At 36.6% G+C, this 12,625-nt stretch overlaps 1 long non-coding RNA gene across 1 annotated transcript in view; it reads right to left on the bottom strand.

The window, feature by feature from the left end:
• Positions 1-748: 748 nt before the first annotated feature.
• LOC125318441 overlaps positions 749-12,625 on the bottom strand; it is a 54,129-nt gene continuing 42,252 nt past the window's right edge. The window contains exons 6-7 of the long non-coding RNA XR_007200357.1: positions 1,852-1,935; positions 749-1,680 (exon numbers count right to left, since the gene is read on the bottom strand). This is a non-coding gene — a long non-coding RNA (uncharacterized LOC125318441). The remainder of the gene's footprint in view (positions 1,681-1,851; positions 1,936-12,625) is intronic.

Here is a 12,625-nt window from a genome sequence, read left to right as displayed (position 1 = left end):
CAATGTTTTTTCACATGATGGAAACTGCAGCACAATGTTGGAGTAGATTTTCTCAGGACCATATTAGCTTTCCTCCTGGCACCTGCAAGATCTCACCTGCAGAGCTTTGATTCTTCACAGGGGAAGACAGAATGTGCAGAAGTCAGAAAACAACGTGACTCCCAGCCTTCTTGTCTCCCTGTAATTTCTATGGAGAGGTCATACTGTTAGGAAGAGAGTAGAAAAATGTGTTCATGAAAATCTCTGGATTAAAATGAAAATAATACAGATAAAGGTACAATGATAACTTTCATGACAGCATCAATGGACATTTCTTGAACCAGCCAATTAGAGACCTCAAGGTTTGAGACAGTTTTTATTATATCTTAAGAAATGTTGGAGGCATTATTCCACATAAAACTGATAAATGGAAGTGCAATAAAGCAGTGAAATTACTAACCCTTACAAGAGGGAAAAAAACCCCAACAAAATGTCATGTAGTAAATATCTATTATTAAAATGAGAATAAACAAAATGAGGAAGAAGGAAATCAAAAGTCATGGTCAAATGGGAAAAGACATATATGGCACATAGAGAATGATCATTGCTTCCATAGAGAATTTTTGGTATGAGCCACAAATTAAGCATGACTTTAAAAGAATTCAATAAAAACTAATGTGATCAAATTGAAGTATTAGAAAATTATTACAACCACAGACATCTCTCAGAAAGAAAAAACTGTGTCTTAATTGAGAAAACTGAAAAGAACTAACTTTGACAACTTAAAAGTAGAAGTATAATAGGGTGCATGAGAAAAGATTTTTATAGGCAGCTCCCTCATCCTAACATACTTTAAAGTACCACAGAAGCGTTAGTTGAAAGTATAAAGCACTAGGTTGTGAAGCTTGAAAATTATACTATAAAAGGAATTAGACTTTGCAAGACTAATTAACATTTTTCATTGGATTACACAGAAGGATTTTGGGAAGTTGTCACACTGATGGTTTCTCCCTGTACTTACAATGATGACCTGTGTAAAATTGAAATGTTGGTAGAAATGGCTTTGCCACAAATTGCTAAACTATAAAGCAAGAAGTTGCCAAGTATTTCCAAGAAACTCCAATTTAAGACTAAAAATGCTCTCTATAGATCATAATCTGCTCTTGACCTTGGATTTAACATCAAGGGAAAAGACATTAGTTTTTAAAAATAAGTTACTTTTACAACGATTGCCATATCCAACACAACAGATAAGTGAGATCCATACAGAGGGAAAGACGGAAAGATTGAAGTCATGACCACAAAATTACTGAGAGTCATAAAAGTATCAAAAGTGACCACAAAACTCTGTAGGCAGTTGTCAAGGCCATGAGGACCCAGCTGGTCTCCTCAATTCTGCCACTGAGGGGAAATGGTGTGAGGAGAAGGGCACTAATAGAACAAGTTAATAATTGGCTGCAGAACTGGTGCTGCCCATGTGCTAATGCAGTTAGTATGGGGAACAAACATGGCGTGTTAGAGATCTGAATTCAGTTTGCAGAGCTATTATCTTCTTGGGATCATGGAGGCATGGTGGATGTCTCCCAGGAGTGGAGTGTTGCAAGGGAGGGATGCAGGCTCTATAGGAATGACAGGAAGGGAAGACAAGGAGTGAGGGTTGTCCTTAATGTGATAATGCTCCTGGAATGCATGGAACTCTCCCTGAGGATAGAGAGGAGAGAATATGGGTTAGGATTAAAGAGAGGACAGGCAAGGGTGATATGATAATGGGTGTCTGCTAGAGGCCATATGACCAGAAAGAACAAAAGGATGAGGCAAAAATGTAGGAGCAGCATCACATTGGCAGCTCCAGGCCCTGATCAACAATCTTACCTGTGAGGAAAAGCTGAGAGAGCTGGGGCTGTTCAGTCTGGAGAAGAGAAGGCTCAGAGAAACCTTGCAAATGTATACAGATACCTGAAGGCAGGGTGCAAAAAGAACAGTCAGACTCTTTTCAGGGGTGCCCAGTGGCACGACCAGAACAGTGGACACAGACTGAAACACAGGAGGTTCCATCTGAACATCAGGAAACACTTTTTTTACTGTGTGACTGAGCACTGGTAAGGTTGTCCTTGGAGATTCCAGAGTTTTTATCCTTAGAGACTCTGGAACCCTCTTCCAGAGTCTTCTGCCTAGCTCTAATCTGCCCTGCTTGGGCAGGGAGGTTGGACAAGGTGAGCTTGAGAGGTCTCTTCAAGCCTCAACCATTCTGTGATTCTCTGGAAATGTTCTGCACTAGGACAGATAAACAAATTCACAAGTGGTCAGTCAACTGTCATACAAAGCTTATAACAACAGTGAAATATTTGGAGTTCATCTCAAAGAGATAGGAAGTTCTTGCAGAAAGATCTCAGAGATAAAGTGTGGCTGAATGACATTATGATGGAGCAAAATGTATTTATTCCTGTTCAACATGAGGGACAGGAAAATGAGTTATGTGGAATTTTGATCTAGCCGTACACAAACACTAACTTCTTCTGACAGTTTGTTAGGATCAGAATATACAAATGGAATGTATATGGGCTCTTCAGACAGTGGTCACAGACTCTTTTTAGCCACATTAGTGGGAGATATTAGTTTGGAAAATGCCTGCACCCATTCACACAAACCCCAGTCTCTTCAAGCAGGCCAAAAGTCCTGAAAAAATTGAACATTAATTTTTTTAATGGCAGTGTGTTTGGGTGAAAGATCTGGTGATTGCATGCCTTGTTTATGAACCTGATTTCTACTGAAATCAAAGCAAATACAAGAAGAAATATATGTTCATAAGGCCTCCACCTACATGGCACTAGACAATAGATCCAAGTCTAACTTGCTTTATAAGCAATTGCCCTAAATCTAATTAATTACACAGATAATAACCCTCAGTTTTCCATGACTTAAAATGTTGAGTCCTTCTCTCTCCCACTTTAGTTTTGATAAACAAAATGTTATTTTCTGTGGATATTTTCACTTCACTTTGTGTACCAAGCGCCATCAGCTTTTAGAGTGAAATCTGCTCTAGAAAAACATAATTTTGGAAGAGATTTTGTAGAAGATGCCTGCGTGCTTCATTAATTTTTGGGCTACTGCCAAGAATCTGTTCAATGTAGAAAAATATTAGGAAATAGGCTAGAGGATTTTAAGCACTGTATAGATGGGGGATTGACACCTGTGCTACTGTGTATATACCAGCTTTTTCATATGTACCATCCTAACATAGATTGACCAAATTTTTTTTTATTATTATTTTTGCTCTTATGGTATGAGCTTAAAAAACCACACCAAACAAACAAACAAACAAAACCATATCTCACTTTCACAGAGCATATTTTCAGATTACCAATGATGGTGTTGCCTGCTGATTTTGATTGCCACTTCACAGGAGCCGTGTCATCCTTCCCCGTTTTGTCTAGGTCAATAAGTATTCTTACTAAACTGTCTAGGAATTTGCAGCCTCAATTAAATCAGGATGCCAAATTTTGTGACTGGATCCTTTCAGCAAATACAAGAGTAGTTCAATATCCATTGCTGCAGGTAGCATTGTGCTGCACAAGAGAACAGAGAATGATTACATTGCTTGTCAATAGGATGTGTTCTAGAAAAATTCAAAATTCAGCTTTTCAGTGGAGACCATTTTAGATTGCATCACTCTACTACTGAATGAAGCAGCCAGTAACACAAGACCCAAGACTCTCATTTATGAAATGAAAACTTAAAAAGAGGTGTGGAGTTGTCTATTGTTCATAAAATGTGCTTACTTATCCAATTCAAAACAGGTACTTTATACTCTGACATATCAAGCTAAAAGTAATTTGCCAGTGGGAATCTGCAAACATTTCTTGCAAAGTTCTGGCAACACAACAATTATAGTGACAGGTAATACAGTATTCTGGAGCCTTCTCAGGAAAAGAATTTCCACTCAGTGTCAAATGGACACTTGTCAAGCCAAGATGAATGTGCATACTTAAAAGAAAGTCATCCATCTAGCTTGATAACTTCTGTAGGCTGAACAAATTCAATATGCTTCAGATATGATAGTTCAAGTAAATGTGTGAAGCACCATATGGAAGAAGTGAACACCTGCTGCAAGGTGTCACCTAGCAATATTGCATGTGTCTGATGGAAGATTGCTGACATAATTCACAGAAGGGACAGAGTTTGTCTCCTACAGATAAGGAAATGATGGTAGCGTGACTCACAGGGGACTTGCAAAAAAGAGCAGATCCAAAATCTGTCACTTTTTGTAATGTACCTCAATAACTGCAGTTGCCATTTTTTGCAAGGTACTTTTTTTAACTGTTGTCAGCTGCATGGTCTTCTTTTGCCCTTTGGTTTTACGGGGATGAAGGACATGCTTTTCCTGTGGCATATGGTAAGTTACCTTAGAAGTTACATTGAAGCCTTCCCAGTACAGTCTTTCTTTTCTTTGCTTATACAGTCTCACTACATCCACATTTATATGATAAAGAAGTCTTATGATAATGTAGGATGATGCCCTATTTTATGAATAGTTTAGCGAAGGTTCTGTGTTCCTGAAAAGTAACAGAAACGTAAAAAGCTATCTGCACAATATGATAACATTAACTAAAATGAAAGTGTTATCACATAGGAATTAATTACATAGAGGACATAAAGGTCTCTGGAGAGAGGAGGTAGAGGGAGAAGCAATACTGTTCACTAAGGATACCTTGTTCTGAGAGAATGGCCAACACAATAAGTGAGTGGATAATAACTATTCCTGTATTGTTATAGTGAAAAAGAAGACACATATTTGTTAAAATAAGTAGGGGAAAAGAAAAGTCTTCTAGCAGTTTTTTTGAGGAAAAGCATTTACGCATAGGCAAAGCACAGTCCAGCATTTAGAAGAGCATCTGAGCATTGTTTCCATTGTGATAGTTTATGGGGAGGATTTTTCTTTCTTTTAGCTATGCATATCAAGCGTGGTAAGATTTTATATGAGAGCAAGTAAAGAAAAAAGCATAGACTGCAGGAAGATGACAAAGGCAAATGGTGCTCCTACTATTCATTCCAGGTTTTGTTCTTTATTTAGATAGATTTACGTCATGGAAAAAAAAGTTGTACATAAAGCTCTAGGCTCTCCTACTTAATCTTTCAATGGTATTCTACATCCAGCAGGCTTAAAAAACCCAAACATTTGGCATGAACAAATTAACTCAGGTTAGTCAGCTAGTAAATGACATAAACCCCAGTACTTTCACTAACAGTTGTCTCCTAAAAAATAGCACCACCTCTCTGAAAAATCCTTATACAAAAAATGGCTTTGGCTGTGTTCCTGGATTGTTCCTGAATAAAATCAAGTCATATAGAACCAAGAGTACTTAGAAAGCATATCCTGCTGGCAGCATGTATCCTGGTAGGTGACGGAGAAGCTCAGATAATCAGGTCTCTGATTTAGGACTAGAGAGACAATGACTAGCAAGTGTGAATATTCAGCATAGAACCCCCTAGACAAGCACCCTGCTTGGTCTTTTGTCTTCTATGCATGACTAACTTAAATCTGTAGTGATAAATTATGCCTTTTAGTAACCTAATATTTAAAAGGCTCTGGACAGCAGGAGCCAGATCTAAAAGCAAAGCTGATGTAACTTGGCAGCAATTAAATATCAGTGATACAAAACTGACTCTCATAATTTTCAGTGTGATCATCATCAGCTGGTTACAGAGCACCAACAACCTAACCTATTAAAATTTGAATAAATGACCGACCACTAAAGAGCTGTTTATGAGGGAAGAGCTGGGTCTTGCTTTGCTCTTTCCTATTTCTATGTTGACCAATTTACCTACTATATCGTAAAACCATTTTCTTTAATTTCTTTTCTTCTTATTGAAAAACTCTAGTTTAATTAATTTTCATACCTTTTCATGCATGATTGTAAGTGTATTTATATTTATACAGATGTGTCTGTCAGAAGATACTACTGTGAGGTAAATACGCATGACTGCTTAATTCCAGGGAAATAACCTATGCATCATCTGGCAAGGCTAACTGCACACAGGTTATTATGAACCCTGCAGCTACATTAATTTAGTAAAGTTATCATAGATGTGTGTCTACATTAACAAGGAAACTATTTCTTTCCCCTTTGTCTTGCTTTTGTTTTGCGATTGCATCCCTTCTGTGTCTACATAATGAAGAAGGTACATTTATACAAAGAATGAAAAGCTGCAATGAGTCACCAAAATAAAGTAATTTTATAAAGAAAAGGTTGTTCTGTAATAATTTGTTTCAGAGTTGAAAATAATTGGAAGCAATGCTCTGAAGGCTTTCCATAAATGTGGCATTCTGGGTAAAGGAATTATTGTTATTTTGGAAATTAATCTAATTTTTGTCTGCACGTTGTCATTTATGTGAATAGGACTTGTCAGCTTGATTTGTTACAATGCCTGAATTGCTTGCTTAATCCCCAAAATATAAATAAAACATTTAATTGCTTTAACTGGGAATGTTAACCTTTTCAGTACTCTTCTCTGTGTGTGCATTTCAGTAGAAAGTTTTATTATTGGCTTTACACCTTTCAAAATAAGATGTCAATAAAATTATTAAAAGAATATGAAAAAAGATACATTAAAAGAATAGCACACCAAAGAATCCTAGGGTATGAAGAACAATAGAACATAGAAATTAAGTCCCTTTCACACCAGACTCATCACAAAGAACATGTGATTTTTGCAAGTCAGATGCATTAGCTGTAGCAGCCAATTGCAGAGGTCAAACTTATAGATGGGGTAGATTATCAAATAATTCTAGTCAAGGGGTCTGGGAGTTTTACATTAAGCTCTGTGTTTTATGCTGTCCCTGAAGCTGAAGTACAAAGAGGAATAATTCAGATTAACAGTACTTTCAATTTGAATGTTGTACAGAATGAAGCACTACAGACTGAGAAAGACTAAGTATTTCATGCAGTTTTTTTGCCAATAAATGAGAAGCATCCAGCATGGTAGCCCTGTCCTTTGAAATAGAAAAACAGGAGCAATCTTCAGAGACTATTCTGCCTTCATGCTCAAACAATTCTGAGAGCAGATAAATAAAAGATGGGGTGGAGCAACCATATTTTACACTGATATTCACAGTTGTTCAGCATCAGTAGAGCTACTTTATTAGTACACTGGCAGCTGTTACAGGAGAACCAGCAAATGAGAAGCAAAAAATTCAGGAGGGTTATCAGTTGAACTACAGATTAAGGAAAACCACAGGTTGTCTAAATACGTCAGTGAAAAACACTCGGGTGTGAGCACTCAATTTTGACTTGTCTTGAGAAGTAAGGATAGTGTGTACAGCCAGTGTGTTAGGGATATCTGAAATTTTGCCTTATAATGTAATTTTGAGAAAAACCTATGATCTTATTTGATTAATTTATCTTTCAAGAGTTGTCATGTGTAATCCAGACGTACAGTGGCGTATGAAGAAGTTTGGTACAATTACTCAACTGCTTTCATAGAACTACTAACGAGCGACCAAAAACTAAGTAAGTTTCTTTTTTTTTTTCCTTCTGGATATACTGTTATATGTTTATATATTAGTTCAAAACATAAAAAATCAGTGTTAGTCTCAAATAGTCTCATTTACACTACACATGATAGAAGAGGGATTATTTTGTTGCAGCAATCAGTAGTAAAACTAAATTTTCTGATTTACTTTATTTCTCATTACATTTCTGTTGCTGAATGGCAGAAACTGTAATTTAGAATCATTTTTATGCAAGAATTCTCTGGTGAAGCCATGTGAAAAAAAAATTATAGATGGATACTGTAGGCTAACTACCGTTTCTTTGCTCCCTGGTAGTAACATTTCAGGAAAGACTGAATTTAAGAATTTGTAGCTGTAATGCTAGTATATGGCAGTGCAACTTAATCTTATCAAGATTTTATTTTGTTAGAGAAGATGTTAAATCTGTCTATATGCACATTTGGCTTTCAGAGAAGACTCATATCCATATACTTTATTCATTTTGCCTCTTTCCTGAATTACTTCCAAAACTTGAAACCTGGTCATACTTGAGTTAGTCTGTTGGAAAGATTCTGTGATCAGTAACATTGTATTATTTTTGGGCTGGCAAATTGTACCACCAGTTAAATTTTCATATGTCTAGTGCAAATTACTTTCTTAATTTCAAAACATTCTGTTTGAAGCTTGTAACTCTGCAAACAGAACATAAAAGATCAAGGAAAATGCAATCTAATTGTTCTGTAAAACTCATGACAGCTTAATTAATTTTTTAATTTTGTAACATGCTTATGACATGGACCAAAATGATGTTGAGTTATTGGCTAGCCAGATCAATCTACTATTAGTGATATGTAGAAATAGCCCATATCTCTTCAAAAACTGCCTATTAAAACTCTTCTGTATCTTTAGGAGCTAGAAATGCCTAGAGAATCCCATAGAACACAGTCAATTTTATTTTTTTGTTTAGGAGTAGAGTTTGTTATGATTGTGAGCCTAAGGGAAGGTTAATTAAAGTTAACAGATCTCATAAAACCAGGAAATATTAAGACAATGCACTCTCTTTCTACTCCAAAAACCAGTAAGAAAGAGTAAATTTGTTAATATAACTGGTCTCAATATACAATGACTGGTACCTGCATGTGCCTTACTGTCAGGCAGGTGAAGTGGAGTGACCCGGAGTGAGGCTCAAAGGACAGCAAAAAATGCAGCTCCTGGTTTGCCTCTTCCTAATCTTGTGATTCTTGCACTTGGAGTGTTCAGTAGTGCTCTCAATATTCTGTTTCTTTCCTTCCCCTTCTTGTAGAGCAAGTCTGCAGGCAGGTAAGGCTGGCTGGCACCAGTCAGGATTGAGCTTTTTGAGGGAAGACATGCTAGAACCCAGGGACAAGTAGGGCTGATGCTGCCTCCAAAACCAGCAGCACCCTCTGGCACATGAACAGGTCTAGCAGGGCAGGGCTTCTGTCAATAACAGAACCCACTGCCAGCCCAGTGACCAGCAGGCAAGCAATCAGCAGCCTGGGACACCACTGGCCCCCACTTGCCCACAGCTAAGTCGGTGGGTTCAGGCCTGAGGTACTGAACACTTCTGTACGTGGGGCATGGGGTGGAGGTACCAAGAGAGGTGGTCAGAAAAAATAAGGATCAATGGTCCTCTGAGGGCTCTTAGTTCCTGTGAACGAGCTGATTTCTATTTCAGAAAAATTATCTTTTTAGGAGAAAAAATATGTAAGTTTTTCATTCCTCAGGTGCTTCCTCCTGCAGGCACACTGGCTGATGTGGAAGAAAAGCCTGGAAGAAGTAAGGAGACTTGTTACATGCAAATTACTCTCTCACCAATTTACTGACCTGTTGAGCCCTGTGAACAAAGATTTCATCCTTCCTTTAAGCAAACATGTTGGCTTTTCCTTCAGTGTATGTGTATGCCTTTCCTTCACTATGGGACTACCTAAAGTAAAATTTTTTAATACTGGTTGAAATATGGAAGAACTTCACAAAGCTAGCAAAATCCCAGTCTGCTATGAAAGTAAATTAGGAAATTGCTTTAATCTTTTTTTACACTGAGTACATCCAACAGTTTAGATTTTACTTCATTGTTTTTGTAATTTCTTTATTAAATAAGATCTAATAGCAACTACATCTGTCACATAGATCTTGAGAGATCTCATTCTACTAGAAGCTTTCTAAAGAGAAAGAATCAGATACGAACTTCAGGCAGTGCCTCAGAATAAAAATATTCTTTTTTCCCTCTGGTTATGATTCAGTGCTGCTGCTGCCCTGATCCTCTTCATGAGGAGGTCTCTTCACCTGAATTATTCTCTAGCGACACTGAATAGAGTTGCAAAGGAAGTATCACAGTATCATGCTTCACTAAGTCAGCTTAAATGGTTAGCATAGAAGGAAAATGCAGAGTTAAAGGCTGAAGATCGTTAATTCATTGCATGTTGTTAAGTGAAGAGTGTAAGAGGGGGATCATGCATACATGACAGTAAGGATCTCACACGTTTTCCCTGGTTATTAAAGATTCATGGCTGTCATTATTAACCTGCTGCGTTAATATGTGAAAGTCATTTCACCTCCTCATGAGTCTCTCATTTTCTTGGCTTTACCTTATGTTTGTCTTGGCAAAGTTGTAAACAGCATGGGAAACGCCTTTCAGTCCTTGTCCACAAGTCGACTTTGCCCAGGTATAATTACTACAGGGAGGAGTAAAATTTGCATACATAATTCTTTTTGTACAGGATTAGGATAGCTTTGTCTAAGCATTTTTATGCCCATTTAATGTTACAATGCCATGCAGCTCATTGGGTTTATATTGTTCAGTTTAAACAACAAAATTTTTGCATACGTATTAAGTATCCTACATTTTCTATGGTATTTAATGCACTGGGGACCTCTTCAATGCAGCTTCAAGGCAACTAACAATAATTATTATTAGGAATAAAGGCAATTGCTAAGCACTTTGTATTTGTAATACTGCATAAAAAGCATAAAAGCCCATGGTCCCTACCACAGATACCAACTTATCCCTAGCCACAAAGAGTGTTAGTATAAACCATGCACATCTATAGTATCACTTTTATAGAGCTGTTTTAATGCATGCTTCCTCTGGTATAGAATTGTAATGGAGACTTACATTAAATAAAAAAAAATAATTCCTCCTAGAAGTTTATGAGAGTTGACTGTTCCATTGGAGCCATTATGGTTTATCATGTATTTAAGGACTTCTAAAATATGAATTATTGATAGACTCCAAGGAGCAATGTTTCTTTATCATTTATAAATATTTATTTGCTGAGTTTCAGAATGGATATTATTGAACTCATATAGACCTTAATGGCTCCAAGTGGTCTATAACGCGATAGAATATGATGTTTAAAAAATCCTACCTCTTATTCGATCTCCTGAAAGCATAATTAAGTGCTATTAAAATCCAGAAATGGGGGCAACTTTTGTTATGATGAAGCAGCCGTACTTGCAACCTGACTTGTTTCCAACAGTCTCAAATTTACCTGCTTAGCAATATTTTCAGGTATTTCCGCTATCAGCACATTCAGTGGTACTTCCCTAGCTTGCACAGATCTCAGAACCTGCTTTTTCACTGTGACCTTTCTGAACACACTCCTTCCTATTATTATTATTATTATTAGTAGTAGTAGTAGTAGTAGTATATTTGTTGTTTATGTGACAGTAGGAATCTAACATCACATGGTTACTTGTAATTTAAAAGGTAGTTAAAGTAGCATGAGAGTGACTTAAAATTTGAGGGTGAATACTTTGAATGTAGTCTATATATTGCCCTAGGTCAGGAGCTTCTCTGTTCAGTTGAATGGTTTTTTTTTTTGGTGTTAGGAACTGATTGCTTGTGCTCTCTCTCTATGCTACTGAGTTAAATTACTTTTCTAAAATGCAAACTAACTGTTTCTATGCTAGAAACTCCTCTCCTTTCCAGTTTGTCCCAACACACCCTAAGCAGCCTGTTTGCTCAGTATGAAGTAATGTTAATAAACTAAAACTTCTGAATAAACTTCTGAAATGTAGACTTTATTTTGCTTTTTTTTTTTGACTCCACATCACATTTCTTCCTACAGGAAGCAAGACTCAGTGTGAGGGTTTAATATATTTTATACTTTACATGGTTATAATATAAAATAAATATTAGGTACACTATCTGCTAGAGCCATGTGAGTGAAAAGAGGGTCTGGGGTGTGTGACATTTATGTGGTGACAAATAAAAAAGTCTCATTGATTTATTTAGGAGATCAAACATTTTGAGTTGTTTTGAAGCTGGGCACCATTTCCTTAATACGAAGACAACAGAGTATTTAAAGCAACAATAAAAGATATCTCTTGTAATCTGAAAATGTGTTTTTTTTCTTTTTCAGATTGAGGGTAAAAGCACAGATCATTATCTTAGAATCCAAGAGAGTCTATTTATATTCTATTATCATAGAATCCAAGAAAGTTTATTAAGTATCACACCTGCCATGCAGGGTGTTCGAATTACAAAATAGTTCTGCTCAGATGGATTTTCAGTAATATTTATAGTAATTTAATAAACCAGAAGAATTTCTACTGTGGAAAAAATGAAATGGAATAATTGGCGTGTCCAAGATAAAAATCTCATGTTAAAAGAGGTGGCGTAATAAGCAAGGTAATTTGACAAATGCTTGCCCTTTAGTGTGACAAATATTTTGAAAACATCAGGACCAGATTCTGCCATCTTACTCAGTAGTAGTATGCAGCAGCAGTAGTATGTAATTAGAGTACTTTTTGATTTTCTTTGGACTTCTTACTCAGGCTAGCCCTATACAGTATGAGCAGATGTGCCATAATTAGCACTTAATATCATCTTCTTCAAGAAAAAACATTCAGATTAGAGATTATGCTTCCTGTCCCATGCTATTATTTTGTATCTTGAGTAATTGTGCACGCATTATCTAAAAAAGACCAGATGCTTCGTATTCCTTATTATTCCAAAATACAAAGAAGGTATCACTGGCAATATAAAGCAAGAAACACTTGTAGCATTCACATTATTGGCATTCTCAAGTGTGAAAAACTCAGGAATTAAAATTTATGAGTGTGTTTTTTATGCAGTGTGTGAGGCCAATGAACCCATTCCCAGACCCTCTTCTATGGGAAAGCTCAAAATATCTC

The sequence above is a fragment of the Corvus hawaiiensis genome, chromosome 30 (assembly GCF_020740725.1).
Source record: "Corvus hawaiiensis isolate bCorHaw1 chromosome 30, bCorHaw1.pri.cur, whole genome shotgun sequence".
In the NCBI taxonomy this organism is placed as follows: domain Eukaryota; kingdom Metazoa; phylum Chordata; class Aves; order Passeriformes; family Corvidae; genus Corvus; species Corvus hawaiiensis.
Note: the sequence above shows the minus strand (reverse complement) of the source record. Positions and strands in the feature narration are given on the sequence as shown.